This window comes from Halichoerus grypus, chromosome 12 (assembly GCF_964656455.1).
Source record: "Halichoerus grypus chromosome 12, mHalGry1.hap1.1, whole genome shotgun sequence".
Lineage (NCBI taxonomy): Eukaryota > Metazoa > Chordata > Mammalia > Carnivora > Phocidae > Halichoerus > Halichoerus grypus.
In genome coordinates, this window is record NC_135723.1 from 39262296 (window position 1) to 39277816 (window position 15521).

Genomic DNA, 15521 nt, shown 5'->3' on the forward strand with positions numbered 1-15521 from the left:
TTTCAGGGTCAGAAGACATCCCCTGGGGAAGAAGAGGTAAGGAGGTGGTCAGAAGAGGGGAATGGGGGAGAGGAGCTTCGGAGAAAACACTGTGAACGTTCACTTGCACATTCAGCCAACCAGAGCTGGTGGTCATTTATGGGGCATTATTAAGAAGAGCCACAGAAAATCATGATGACACCTTTGGAGCAGAATGACATACTGGTGTGGGGCCAAGGGCAGGCCACCCCCAAAATGTGCCACTTTGGCATATTGATTATTTTGCATTCAAGTTACTTAAGAAACAGCCAGTGCAAAAAGAACAGTATTTTCATATTTATTTCCTAATTTATTGATATCCTGGTATGAACACCCATAACTTATTTAAAAAGTGTTTAGAATTCAGAAGAATTTTAAATATCATTGAAATTTGGTATATTTTGCATATAAAATGTATAAACACATATCACATAACATTGAATAAACCTAAATTTCTAAAAACAAATATTAAATGTATATTATCAGCAAGAAAAGAGCAATAAAAATAAGTATATAGAATAAACTATTGCATAAAATGAAGAAAATCAATCTTGACAATTGAAAATGAATTGAATTATTTGGTTTTTTGGCAAGTATGATCTTAAGAAGGTGTATCAATGGTGTGATCTTCGAAAGTGAGCCTAGTGTTGGGGCAAATTTTTCCAGCCTCTAGAAAAGCTCTTTCATGTTGTTTACTAATTGGGGGAATAGTGAAAAGATAGATATAAACTAAATCCAAGAATCTTTCTCTGAATTTTTATTGACAAATAATCGCACATCTATGTCATAACATAAAAAAGATCTTTAGAAATTTTTATTTTTAATAAAGACTTCAATATTTTTAGTGACAGTGAGCTGTAGTTCTTGTTACTACGGCCAGGCAGTCAATTTGTAAGATACCTGGTTCTTAGCTTCTGTTCAAACAAACAAAACAAATCAATCAGACAGATAAGGAGTTTCCACTCGTAAACAGTGACTGTTTTCGCCATCAACCTGACCCCATTCAAAGTGCTGATATCTTGAGGTTAAGACTGAGTCTTTGTTCCTTATAATTCTCTTTTGGGAAGCTCTTTTTTTTACATATTCCCAGAACGCTAAAAAGGAAAAAACCCCAACTTCTTTCAAGAAGGAAAACTAGAGTGAATTTGATCTGGGAAAATCTGGGTCAGTGTTCCAGTCTTTTTCTTCTACTATCCAGACCACCTTGAAAGATAAAGCTTCCCTTTTAACGTTGGACTTAACTCTCTAGGTACTTCGCAAAGCATTAATAATTCATATTACAGATTTCTTTAAATACTGAAATAATGACATCACACCAACAAAAATATTGGTGCTTTGGTACTTAACAATGGGTAGCGTGAGTTCCAGAATGTTGAAAATCGACACTGCAATCACAATTTAAAATCATCTTGCTCAGAAAGTTTTTCTCCATTAAGCCCCTAGAGTGTCTAAATGATATTTTAAGAATAAGTCCATACTGGGGGCACCTGGGTGGCTCAGTCGGCGAAGTGGCTGCCTTTGGCTCAGGTCATGATCCCAGGGTCCTAGGATTGAGCTAAGAGGGTGGTATCCTTTCTTAGCGGAGAGCCTGCTTCTCCCTCTCCCTCTGCCCGCCGCTCCCCCTGCTTGTGCTTGCTCTCTCTCTCTCTCTCTGTGTCAAATAAATAAATAAAATCTTAAAAAAAAAAAAAAGAATAAGTCCATACTGGTTTAAGGCAACTGTTTATAGGATATCCTTAAGTACATGAACACACCCAAGGCATTTTTCCTTTAGTCAGTAGTAACTTGGCATAAATTGTTTATCAGCCTGGTAATCAAGAACGTAACCAAGTTACCAAGTTTGTTGTTTTCTGAGGCTGGGCAATGGAATGAGAACAACCTACAAAGAGGAGGATAATTGCAATTGTAGGGTAGGACCCAGGGAGGGAGGTGCAGCAGATTGGCCCTGGAAAGTCTGGGGTTGCCTCAAGAAGGCAAAGTGGGCTTGCCAGAAATGCTGATGGAGGTAGGAAAGGGCAGGAGGGTGGACAGACACCTCATTTCTGCCACCACACCATGCTGGACACCCTCCTGTGGTAGCTCTCTTATATTAAGTGTAACTGAGAAAATATGTCTTAAAAAAAGAGACAGTCCATTCTCTTACCAGCTCGAGGAAGGAGGAAAATCATACGTAATATGTGCAAAATGAAGTGAAGAAAAGCACAAGTTAATATAGTCACAGAAAACATTCCAGAAAAAATAGAGTGGATGAGGTGTGATAAGAAGTAATGAAAGGACTAGTGAAGGGGTATATTTTGAGCCAGATTTTGAGGAGAAGTTGGATGTGGGTTGGTAAAGAGGAAATGTCTTTCCACACTGCAGGGAATACTATTTGCAAATGTATTATCTTAGTCTGGGTACCTGAGAAGAGAGTCTGAGGTTCATTATATGAGCTCATGCTTTCTCAAGCGCAATCCCAGAGAAGCAAGAGTAAGGAAGAAAGGAAGGATAGAAACAAATAAAAAATCATGTTACTGAGTCCTAGTTACAGGAAATTCAAAAGATTGCTCAGTTATGCAGAACATCTCAGAAAGTCCTTTGGTAGAAAGAAGGGCAAAGAATTTCTCTACTGACTTCTTTTGGTCTCCTGTTTCTCATCTCTGGTTTGCCCATGTGTTAACTGTCCCATCTTCCCTCCAGACAGCTGCTGGGATGGGATTCAATCATCAGAGCTGCTGTGGTTTCCGCCATGATGAGAGGGATAGGGGCCATGTCAAGACCTGGCCTTTTCTCCTATGATTTGCAGGGGAGACTGAGATAACCAGAGTGTTATAAGATGTTTTCAGTTTTATGACCACTGGAATGGCATGAACCAGTCAACCATTGCTGGCCTGCTTTTATCAGGAATCAGGGCAAATAGCACTCTGGGGTGGGGATGGATGAATCATCGCTGATCTGAGTTGGCTAAGAGGTAGGTCTGGTACGGGGATGAAAATGGATGGTGAAAACCTAAGCATGTTTAGAAGGAATGGAGTCTAGACAAATGTGTGACTTAGTGTGTGATTTGGGTGATGTTCCAAGAAGAGCCAAAAGCTAGGACTCATAGGTTGATTTGAGTACGTCTGAAATTTGTGCCATTTTGTTGTGCTTATTATGGCTGGTATTATGGTTTTACCCATTTAATAATCTTTTCAACCTCCTTCCTAACCTGTAGACGCTGGAAAGCTGAAAATAACACTTTTCAGACTCCAGTGCAGCTAGTGTTCTAGTTATGATTCAGGTTCTGCCAAAGAGATGCACTCATGAGGAACTTGAATTCAGAACTGAAGGAAGTGGGGAGTGGCAGCGGGGTGCGTAGTCCAGCAGCTATGGTGGCAATTCCTATCATGGAAGTGTCTGCAGGTCCCAGGGGGCCCCACTGTGTGGTGTTGGCTTTGGAAACTTCTCCCGGTTGCTCAACCTGGAGAGCTTTCCCTCTTGATTAATTTATAAGCCTTTTAATGATCTTTAAAAATCCCTTTTGCTTAAACAAGCTAGAGTAGATCCTCTCTGAGAAAATGACCAGTGACATACTTACAATATTTTTTTAAGGTTTCCCAGATGTCCTTAGGGAAAGATGGAAAGAGACAGAGAGAGAGAGAAAGGGACTCTCTTCAGGGTGGCTCAAACAACAGAAATTTATTTTCTCATAGCTCTGGAGGCTGGATAGTCCAAGATTCAACTTGTGGTGGAATTTGGTTTCTGGTAGGAACACTCTCTCTGGCTTGGTGACAGCCACCTTCTCACTCTGTCCTCATGGGGTCTTTCCTCTGTGATCACAAGGAAAGAGAAAGGAGGAGAGGAGATCTTTCTGTTCTTGCAAGGTCACTAATCCCATCACAAGCCTCACTGCCCCCCAGCCCCAGGACCTCATGTGATTACCTCCCAACAGCCCCATCTCCAAATAGCATTGCAGTAAGGGTTAGGGTTTCAACACATGAATTTGAAGGGACACACAAACATTCAGTTCATAATAGAAAGATTAAGTGTACCTCTTAGATGCTGAGCAATTCAGTGTCCACAGTTGCTAAACCCAACTGTTGCTTTCAGCCCATGTTCATATAGATACTACCCATGAAGAAACACAGAACCTTGAAGGTACAAAATGCATTTGAGAAGAAGTATCACCAAATATTAAAAGAAGAGATCCTCAGTAAAATAGGTACCAGGTCAAGGACCTTATCAGCCCCATAGTAAGAAAAGACATGGTGTTTGATTTTTGCATTCTGTTGCAAATGAGGGAAAGCCTCCTGTCTCCGCAGTACACTCTGGAGAGGTAAATGCTAGTTGGCTCTATCAGCCTGTGTGTTCCGCTTGACCCCTAATGTCCTTCTCATAGACCTTGAACCCTTATTGTGCCTTATTGTGACCTCTTCTCCCCAACCCTGGCCCTACCTAGCAGGTGACTAAAAGGTCATTTTCAAGCAGTTACACACAGATGAATAAAGAACAACTTCTCCCTAATTTCCTACTTTATCTGGAAGGTGTGCTAAAGGTAATAAATGCAGAAGTATTAAATAATTGGTCTACATCTAAAGGTCTTCTGGCTAAAACCTTAAAGCCAGACCCTATCAAAGTGCTCACAGAACAAAGGGGGTTTTTGAATCCATGGAAAAGATTCTCTATCCTTGAAGGCATTTGAGATTATAACAGACATGGGTGTTTTCCAACAATAGGAAGAGGAGGAATCACTTGCGTCTGGTACTTGACTGAGACTGAAGTTATGTGAAAAAAGCAAAAATGATGTTTGTAAACAGGTAATTATTCAAAAATCATCTTTATGAACATTTCAGGGCTTCATCTTTATTTTTCTTACCAAAAGCAAGGGCAATTATTTGCAAAATTCTCAACCAAAAGTAAACTTCATATTGATCATGCTGAAGTAATTTTAAAAAATATGATTTGTTCTCTAGATCCTTGCCATTCAAAGTATGGCCCATGGATCAGAACTATTAGCATCACCTGGAACATTGTTAGAAATTCAGACTCAGGCCCTGACCCAGACCTACTAAATCAGAATCTACATTTTAATGATGTTCCCACATGATTTGTAAGGACATTAGAGTTTTCAAATCTCCATTCCAGATATTATAAAGTTGTTCAGATGGCCAGTTGTTGAAATGATTCCATTCAGCATTTAAACGTGTAATGGCAAATGCCTATTAAAGATCAGCAAATACTTAATTTGTGTTTATATTAACACTATTATTAATTTAGTCACTGTTTGCTGTTATTGTGACTCTGATTTTATCCAATGGAATTTCTTGAGTTTTCCAAAGTGATAAAGAATCCCTATTTTTTCTTATTTGCTCCTTTAGCTAATTGTTTTAATCATCTTTCTGTTGTGCTTTCAGCCTCCAATGATAGATTATCATTTAAGGATTTTCAAGAGCCTTCTGACAGACCCCTCCATGTTGTCCAGGCAGACACTTGACTCGAAGGCCATTTCCCCATTCTTCCTTGCTTACAGAACCATGATTTGGTTCAGCGTCATGATGTTTTTAGCTCTAGTCTAAACAAATCATAATGATCTTATGGCCCTTCACCATATACTCCATTTCCTGTCCTCATGTATAACTAATGGTGGCCCTGTGCCTGAGATCTGACGGAAAAAGGATAAGCTGGAGGCTTCTGGGGAAGTGTTTGCTCCCTAATAGAAACAACAGATAGGAAAAGGTAGCTCACTGGCACCTGTGATTACTTCTTTCAACCTAAACACACACAGGGAGCCCGGCGCTGCGAGAGCAATCTTGAAGTGATCAAAATAAGGACAAAAAGTCAACTGACTGAGAATGGTAGAGTAGAAAAAAGCCTCCTTCCTAATGACTTGATTGAATCATGACCCATGTCCTGGAAGCTCTATTTCCAGGGTTTGGGTTATGGAAAAACAAAACAAAGCAAAAACCAAACCAAACCAAACCAAAACCAAAACAACCCTCCTCCCTCCAAACCCTATCTATTTAAGATACTGTTAGTTGGGGTGCCTGGGTGGCTCAGTGGGTTAAGCGTCTGCCTTCAGCTCAGGTCATGATCTCAATACCCTGGGATCGAGCCCTGCATTGGGCTCCCCGCTCTGCAGGAAGCCTACTTCTCCCTCTCCCACTCACCCTGTTTGTGTTCCCTTTCTCTCTGTGTCTCTCTCTGTCAAATAAATAAATAAAATCTTTTTTTTTTTTTAAAGATACTGTTAGTCTACCTTGTTGTTGTAATGCTGAAACCATTCCTAACTGGTACAAATATGAATGCTTACTATAGTCAAGGAACTGCTCGGTAAGTTTGAGGAGTTTTGGAATACATGGCTAGTGGCACGAAGTAGGGCAGCATAAGAACTGGATTCTGATACCAGCCTCTCAAGCCCCTAGCCGTGTAAAATTGCAAGCCTGGTTTTGCAGGAACTTTGACTCCTCTATTTACAAGGTCAGAGTCAAAACACCCAGTACCTCCTTTTCTATCAAAAAGAGGAAAATGGGCCAAGTTCTGGAGGTTTCCCCTCAAATGAGGTTTTCTTAAACTTTCTAGAGAGTCAGATGTTTTCATGGCTGTTGGTTGTTTCCTATAAATAAGGTTTAGTTACGGTATCTTCCCAGTGGCATATTTTTGATGAATATAGTACTTTTCTTTCTCTTTGGGGGATGAAAAAAAACAAAAACAAAAACAAAAAACCAAAAACCTAAAGTTTTAATAAGATTTTTTTTAAACAACTGTCTTCTTTTTCAAGCTAAACAAAATTTTATGCTGAATTAAGACCAATTTCCTCATATTGTATTTTAAATAAAGGATTAAAAACAAAGCCACATCTAGGTCCTATGGGGAAAATAGAAACATTACAAAAGAAGTGGTTTTTTGGCTTTTTTTCAGAGAAAGAGAGAAAGCAGGGGAGGGGCAGAGAGAGAATCTTAAGCAGGCTCCATGCTCAGCAGCCCAGAGCCCCACTCAGGGCTTGATCTCACGACCCGAGAGCCATCAATCATGACTTGAGCAGAAACCAAGAGTCGGATGCTTAAACGACTGAGCCATCCAGGAACCCCATAAGAGAAGTATTGAATTAGCATTTGTAGTATTTTAGGTCTGGTGGTCGTTAGGTAAAATTTGGTATAGACTTTTCAAACTTGTGGACTTTGACAGTCCATACATATCCACCAAGTGGTTTTAATCCACCCAATCTTCTAAAAAATTAGAACTTGTTGCCAGCAATTCCTTTGTTCCTGGTCCACCTAACACTGCCCCCATCCTTGCATTTGCTCCATATCAGAAGCACCTGCACTCTCTCAGTGCCAAAGCTGCATTATGTTGGGTGGTAAGGTCAATAATGGTGGGTGTTTTGGGTTGAGCTGTGTCCCCTCAAAACGATGTTGAAGACCTAAACCCCAATACCTGTGAATGTTACCTTGTTTGGAAATAAGGTCTTTGTAGATGATCAAATTAAGAAGAGGTCGTTAGGGTGGGTCCTAACCCAATATGGCTGTGTCTGCATAAAAAGGGGAACCGTGAACACAGAGGGGTGGAAGATAATGTGAAGACACGGGGAGAACACCATCTACCGGCCAAGCAATTTCCAAGGCTGCCAGAAGCTAGGAGAGAGGCGTATAAAATTCTTTTTGGGTTCCTTTTGAAACCATAGTTCAAAAAATTTGCTTTTGCATTATCTTTAGTAGCGATAACAACTATGTGATAAGATAGATCTGTGTCCATTTGGGGGAAAGAGTTTTGTTAGTCCCCAGGCTTCACTTAAAAACCCTAGTCCCTCTGATCTTAAAGGTTTTGGCTTTCAATTTTTAGTATTTGTATTCTTAGGGAGGGATTCCTCATCAATTTCTATATGTGAAGATATAAAACACCAAAGTAGAAATGAATTTATTTTTTTGTTTTTTATTTTCTTTTTATTTTGCTTTTGGAGGTGGATTTTTAATACACCAAGTAAAACTAGTGTTACTAGTATGCATGTTGAGAGGAAAACTTCCCACAATAAAATTCCTAGATAGAAGTTAAAAGCCCTGCACACCAAGCTACTCAGGTAAGAAGAGCGTAGCAGTTCTTTAATGTTCCTTGTAAAAGGAAGGTACAAAGACATGGTGAAGCTATTTTGCTTGCCACGTCAGCATTCCTTTGAGAAGGAAGAAAGAAAATATATTGTTGGGAGTTCTTCAATTTAGCTCTACAAAGACTTAAAAATATTGTGACTTTCAAAGGCACTTTGGCAGAGTTGTAAAACCGCCTGTCACCCCTCCAGACTATTCTATACACAAATGTAGTTCTAGTTTTTTACAAAATACTGCTTTGATCACTGAGCTCCTTGGTCAAAATTGATAATGGCTTCTTCCTGTGTGTCAGCTCATGTCTGCACTTTTCAAGATCCTTGATAATCTGTACTCATCTTACCTATCCCAAATGTTATTTCACATTTCCCCATCATAAAATGTATTACCTTGGGGTGCCTGGGTGGCTCGGTGGTTAAGGGTCTGCCTTTGGCTCAGGTCATGATCCCGAGTCCTGGGATCGAGTCCCACATTGGGCTCCCTGTTCAGTGGGAAGCCTGTTTCTCCCTCTCCCACTCCCCCTGTTTGTGTTCCCTCTCTCACTGTTTCTCTCTGTCAAATAAATAAATAAAATCTTAAAAAAAAAAAAAAGAAGAAGCTAACAAAATGCCCACTAATCCCCTTCTCCTGGTGGAGGAAGGCCATCACTGGAAGCTACCATACCCATTGCCACTTATTTTATGTAGAAGGACTGTTGTCCTGGAAGCTATAGATACTTACAAAAATGGCAACATCTTACTAAAGACAACATAGAATTACAATGGCCATTATAAGGAATGTTCTAGTTAGATAAGAACAGAATGGGATAACTGTTTTAAATTCACATCCAGAAGCCTCCAAAAGTTCTCAAAATTCTATAATAGTTTCATTAAAAGATTCATTGCAAAAGGCTAGTGAGAAAGAGATAACAAGGTACCTAAAAGAAGACTATAAGATGGGGGTTAGCAGGCCGAGGGAACTCCTATGCTGCCCTCCATCATCCTTCATTTGAGTGCTCATTCTAGTCATCCTCTCTGAATGGCCTTTCCACCCTGAAGAGACTATTAAGAGTGACCTCTTAAAATAAGACCACCTGAGGCTACAGGCAATCCTCTTCAGATAACTTTCACTCCCTGGTCCAAGGCCAAACTAGGGGCCTTAAAGAATTTCTTAAATCTAGGGATGATCCTCAAAAGTTTTTGTAAATAGATTAACTCCTGAGCCCAGTTGAGAGATGGAAATACAATTTTATGTTTTCGCTCCCTTTCCATATCCAGACCAATTGGTTATTGATCCTATTCTCTCCCAGCTATTGTCTTCTTACTTGTCTCATTTTATAGCTTAAGAACTCGGCTTAGCATTCTGCCTGCTTGGGACATGGAAGTTTTCAATTCCTTAGACTCTCTTCGGCAGTTACTCTAGATCTTGTGAAGATATCTTTTGTACCCTCACTGTGGATGCTTCCATGGGGTACAAAATACTTGGGTCCATGGGGTTGTTTAATACTGCTACATGTATTTACTGCAGCAGCTGAAAACCAACAAGATATCTGCAAGGATTTAATAACTTTCTGATCAGAAATTTGTCCAAATCAGAAGAGGATATTCAGAGCCTCATAAGAGTTTGTAGGCCTTCTCCCCTAAGCTAAATGTACCCAGAGAATATATCTTTCTTTCCTTTACTATGGTATTGGGCTGGAAGGATAGTGCCATTCATCTGTATCCCCCAGGCCATTGGGAAGGGGGTGGGTAACTTTTCAGACTGCCATGATGCTGGAGATCCCTTGGTTTGTTTCCCTAACTCTAGTTAACAGCCGCAAACTTGGGGAACTTTGTGTCCAGGCTCTGTGGAAAAAAAAAAAAAAGAGAGAGAGAGAGAGAGAGAGAACATAAGGCAAAAGTAATGAGAATAAAATTGCTTACGTGGTCTATAGATGCTTAAAATTTCAGTGGCCTCATGTCTGTCACTTTTCCAGTCCCAAGCCACAGTTTGAAACGGGGATTACCAGGAGGCATTCATGCTTCAGGTTACACTTCCTTTAGGCAGGGCCCTATATCCCTGGTTAGGAGTAAATGGAAATGAGGTTATAGTCAGGAACCTCTCCTTAAGTCTTGAAGATGTTGCAGAATCTGCTGCCAAAACCATAGCTGCCCAACGAAAGTCCTTAGACTCTTTGTAACTGTAAAACATCGTTCTTGAGAATCGGATAGCCCTTGATTTTCTTTTAGCTGAGTGAGAAGGTGTCTGTCTGTGCTCTGGCCAGTGTCACCTGCTGTACCTAGATTAACACTTCTGAGGAGGCTGAAACGCAGCTTGCTCACTGAGCATGGGGCTTGGTTTAAATGGGTGACTCTCTCAATGGGGTCTTTCTTTGATTGGTTTGGGTCTTGGGGATCGTGGCTCTGAAGGGCATGGCAAACGTCGGGAATAGTTATCATAATAATCTCCCTTGTGCATTGTATTCTCTTAAAAGCTTTAAATGCATGTTTGCAGCTGCCAGCCATTAAGCAAATGATCTCCCTAAGACTGCAACATCAAAAGGGGGACAAAGAGAATGACTGACAAAAAATTGTGAGCCTGATGTCGTGGCCTGTGAATACCACGGAGATTCAGCCTCCAGCCCCCTCCAATTTTTCTGTTTTCTAGCAAATCCATTCTACACAATGTAGCTCCAAGCAATTTTAAAAACAACCTCTTAACTATAGGGAACAAACTGAGGGTTGCTGGAGGGAGGCGGGTGAGGGGATGGGATAATTGGGTGATGGGCATTAAGGAAGGCACTTGATGTAATGAGCCTTGGGTATTATATGCAACCAATGAATCACTAGATTCTACCCCAGAAACTAATACTACACTATATGTGAACTAATTTGAATTTAAATAAAATCTTGAAAAAAAAATAAAAACAAATAAAAACAAAACCAGAAATCATGCCACTATTTTTTTTAATGTGATCTCTACCCCTAATGTGGGGCTCAACCTCAAGATCAAGAATTGCATGCTCTACCAACTGAGTGAGCTGGGCACCTGCCAGATTGTAAAAGAAAGGTGCAAGGCTGACTAGATCTTTTATGGTTTGGTCTCTACTTACATCTCCCATTTCATTACCAATTTCAGTTCTACTCCAGATTTCAGGCACATAGCCGGCTTTTCTTTCACTGAAACCACCTTCCAGTTATCTGCCTTAATCATTCCACTGGCTGCAGCCCCTCATCCCACCATCAGCCCTGCCTTTTGCGTGACTAACTTCCTCTCCATGCCTCAGACCAAATGTCACTCTTCAGGGATGTCGTCCATGAGCCATCCCTCCCTCACTAAACTTGGACTAGGTTTCATTTCCCCCTTCCACAGCCCTCTGAATGTCTCATTTGTGCTGGTCACAATCGTCACAATTGTCAGGAAGTGAATATGTTTATGTTTCTGCATAGTTAGGGTTTTCGGGGCAAATTTTTCTGGAGCTTGGGTTAAAGGACCGATCTTGAAACTTAAGACAGTAGGAGACTCGCTTCCATGGAGGTGTCTGTTTATTTCAAGGGATGCTAAGATCCTGAGGCATGAAGATGGTCTGAGAGTGCTCTTGGAATGAGACCCTTGTGTGGAGTTCATTTCAGAGAAACTTGTCTTCTATCTTCCCTGGAAACATTTATTTACATTCCAAAGGGTAAAAACCCAGGATGCTTCCTATTCTTTCCTGAAGGAGAGTTTGTGTACTTTAGGGAGCAGAGTTTTCTCTCACAGCCTTATGAAGAGAGGGCAGGGGTGGGGGGAGGGTGGGGGACAGCCATCCCTCTTCTATGAAACTCTCGGATTCTTTTGGGGTTCTTCACCTAAAAATAGACTCCAGCAAATATAATGCAACATCTGGCTCTCATTGTATACCTCGGAAGGGGGAAATACTGGGGCTAGGGAACTGGTGCAGTTTTGTTTTTTTTTTTTTTTTTTACTGTAAGTAAATACAAATAGTTTTTCTCTGCCCCAGAAATCTTGTCTCTAACTCTCAGAATAATATAAATAAGTAAAGATATTAAAACATATCAATATTTACAAATTTAACTTCTGTGCTCACAAATGGACTATAATGTCCTTCAGTGTAGAAATCCTTGAGATTCATTATGGTATTCCTAGTGCCTGGCATATGTGGTGCTTAAGAAATCTTTGTTGATTGCTTGTTGAGTAAGTAAGTGAATTGCCTCAATGCCTGAAGAATGATTAAGTGTCATTCAATAGACAGTGAGAGCTGGTCTAATAGACCAAAGCTCGTGATGGCTCGCAAGTAGATAAGGGCTTCCGGACATATTGTCTGAAGAAATCCAGAGGCTTGCAGCTGGTCAGTAGGCTCAGTGCTGATGGGCCAGTGGTAGTGTCCCTTTACCTGATCGATTAGTTTTGGGTTATCATTCATACAGCCTTAGACATCATTCTGACTTGTTGCTTTCCTGGGTACATTCCTTACAGAAAGAGTGTTTCCTCAGAGCAAAAGCTCTGGGGTATACACTGCCTTGAATCAAATCCCAGCTCTATCCCTTGACAGGGGCAACTTACTGGACTTCTTTGTGGCTCAGGTTCTTATCTGTAGAATGGGCAGAATCATAACCTCATCGATGTTGTGAGGGTAAAAGGAGTCCATTTATGCATAGGAGTTAATAATATAATGGATTGTTGTGAGGGAGAAAATGCACTAATTAATGTAAAATCCTTAGAAAAATACCTGCCACCTAATAAGTTCTATGGGTTTTTATATTTATTTATTTATTTATTTATTTATTTATTTGCCTACATAATATTCAATTTAGAAAGGGTTCAGAGAGAGAAGAAAAAAGTGCAGTGAATATGAAAAAGAAACATTTTTGGCCAATGAAAAATATAGTTTAAAAAATCTAGTCACGGTTATAACCTATAGATTCTTTGGTTAAGAAATCATTTCTTCAGGTTCAGTGGCAAATTTTATCGCTAAAATAATTGCCCCCAAATCAGTGCACGGTAAGTGAAATCCTGCCTGGAACTATCTGGATTGTGTAAAAATAAGAATCACATCTAACTCTATACAGAAGGCAGGATATATTTTTTAGTTACAAAGAACTATTGTCAAACATTCTAAGAAAAAAAAAAAAAGGCAGGAAAACATTCTCTACTTTCCAGCAAGCCAGAAAACTGTTTTCAAAGGCTTTTTAAAAACTATGTTTAGTGCTTGCTTTTATTATCATTTGGAGGTCTGCTTTCACAAGATGAAATATAATATTTAGAAGGGGAAAGAAGCTGCCTCGGGAACATCTGAAGCCTGATTGTTACTTCAATGGCTTAAGTCTCTTTTTATCCATTCGACAAACAATTATTGAGAGTGTGCTTTGGGCAAAATGCGCGGTAAGCTGTCTATGTGTTTATTGGTAATGTGCAGCAAGCCAGCTTCTCCTCGGTATTCAGGGAGGGGCAGCCTCACAAAGGGACCTAAAAGAGTTAATAGACCTCATTAGGTAACACATGGCACCACCATCCACCCATTTTTTGGTTGGATAGCATTACCAAAGAGGTCAAGGTCTTCATTTGATCTCTGCCTGAAGAGGTTTCAGTCTTGCTCAGCAGTTTTGGGTCACAAACCATACCTTGACCTAACAATCTAAGCCCGGGTCATAATCAGGCAAGAGGGTATGTTAGAGCAAATGTGTTACTGTCATTAATACTGCGTGTTCACACTCTATGACTTTGTATTGGAAGGATGGTACTTTATTTTTATTGCTATCAACTCATTTGTAAAGAAATAGGTAAAGAGAATTGCCTAAGAACATGGTATAAGGCTTTTATTTTTGTTTTCAATTTTTTATTTTATTTCCAGATCACAAATTTATAATTTCAAACAAATGTTGTTATCCTTAAAAATGAGTTTAAAAGAAAAAGACTGAGTTAAGGGAAATTCTACCAGCTATCAAAGTATATTTTTGGGCTAGAAACACATTAAAGGGCATAGTTTTAATGGAATTGATTAAAAAAAAACAACTCAAGACTTTGCTTTTCAGTATGTTATTTGTGTTAGGTATTAAAGTATCCTTTTATATTTATGGAAAAGAGTATGCTAATAAATAATTCCTAGCTATATTACATTATTTGACAACCAGTCCCCAGTTACTTTCATTACATTAAATAGCAGTAAACATGAAAATGATGTCTCATAATGCATTGATAAACTTTATCATTTTCTTGCTGAATTTATCACTAAGACAGCTCACATCATTTTCACATCATTTAGTAGATTCAACATGTTTTCAAGGCTACTGACATTTCTGTTGGTTTTGAGTGGCTTTTAATGTTTATTTGTACTTGGGTAGGAACTGAAAAATCTCATTAAAAGACAGTTGCTCATTTCCGTTAAGGGGCCATGAAATATGGATGGTAGTATTTTTTCATCTGAGTCCAAGGTGAACAAGAAGAAAGAATACTCATAGATCTGAAACACCGACTCATTTGCTCAAGAAATTTCCTTAGTAGTAATAACTTTTACCTGTTATTTCATTTCTTTTGAAATATGTGATAATTTCCAATGGGCAAAGACCACCAACAGAGAGTGACATTAAACAAAGATCAGGTGCAATTTAACTTGCTTGGAGAAGTATTCCAGAGTTTCTGCAATCTTGTAAAACTTCTTGAATACCATTTAAAGCATAAAATTGTATAAAATTTGATGTACATTTATTTAATACCGAGTTCCAGTCTCCCCTTAAATGCAGAGAGGCTGTCCTATAGGCAGAAGTTGGTTTATGTGTTTATTCATCTATTTGTCCAGTGAATGCTTATGGACTGCCTAAGTAACTGTGATTTAAGATAAAAAGTGAAAAATCAAAAAGAGAGATATATGGACAAAACACTGATGGAAATAAAAACCCCACTGCTTTCAGTGTTCATGGCAAGGGGCTTAGGGATTTCTTACCTAAGCTCCTGTGAAATTATGATAGTCCCTCAACTCTCACCAGGCCAGATCAAAGTGATCTGCAGAGTTCATGTACATTTGCCGTGTTGGTACACAGCTAAGGGTAAGTGCACTGCTTGGAAGTATAGCCAAGAATGAAGAAATTATCAAGGTCAATGCCCAAGCTACTAGCTCTCAAAGATCTCTCTCTCTCTCTCTGCACATGTCATTGTAGTTAAGATTAAATGCTTTTGCCATTTGAGTCCAAATTTGAAATTTGGGAGAAATGGTATAAAGATGGGTTTGATGAAAATTCAGCCAACTTTAACTCGAAAATTAGTATCCTTTGACTTGAGTTAAAAAGATGTGTGTGTGTGCATACATGGAGAATTGTGGGACGTAAAGTCTTGCAGTTTCTATGAAAATGTGGATGAAGGTTCTGAGCCTGCGTAGTGCACCAATTCTCTACCTTCCAAGCAGCTTAATCCAAGGACACTGTACCGCTAAATCCATGTGTGTGTGTACGTGTTTGCGTGCGTGTGCATGTGCGCATGCGCTTTCTTCAGATACAA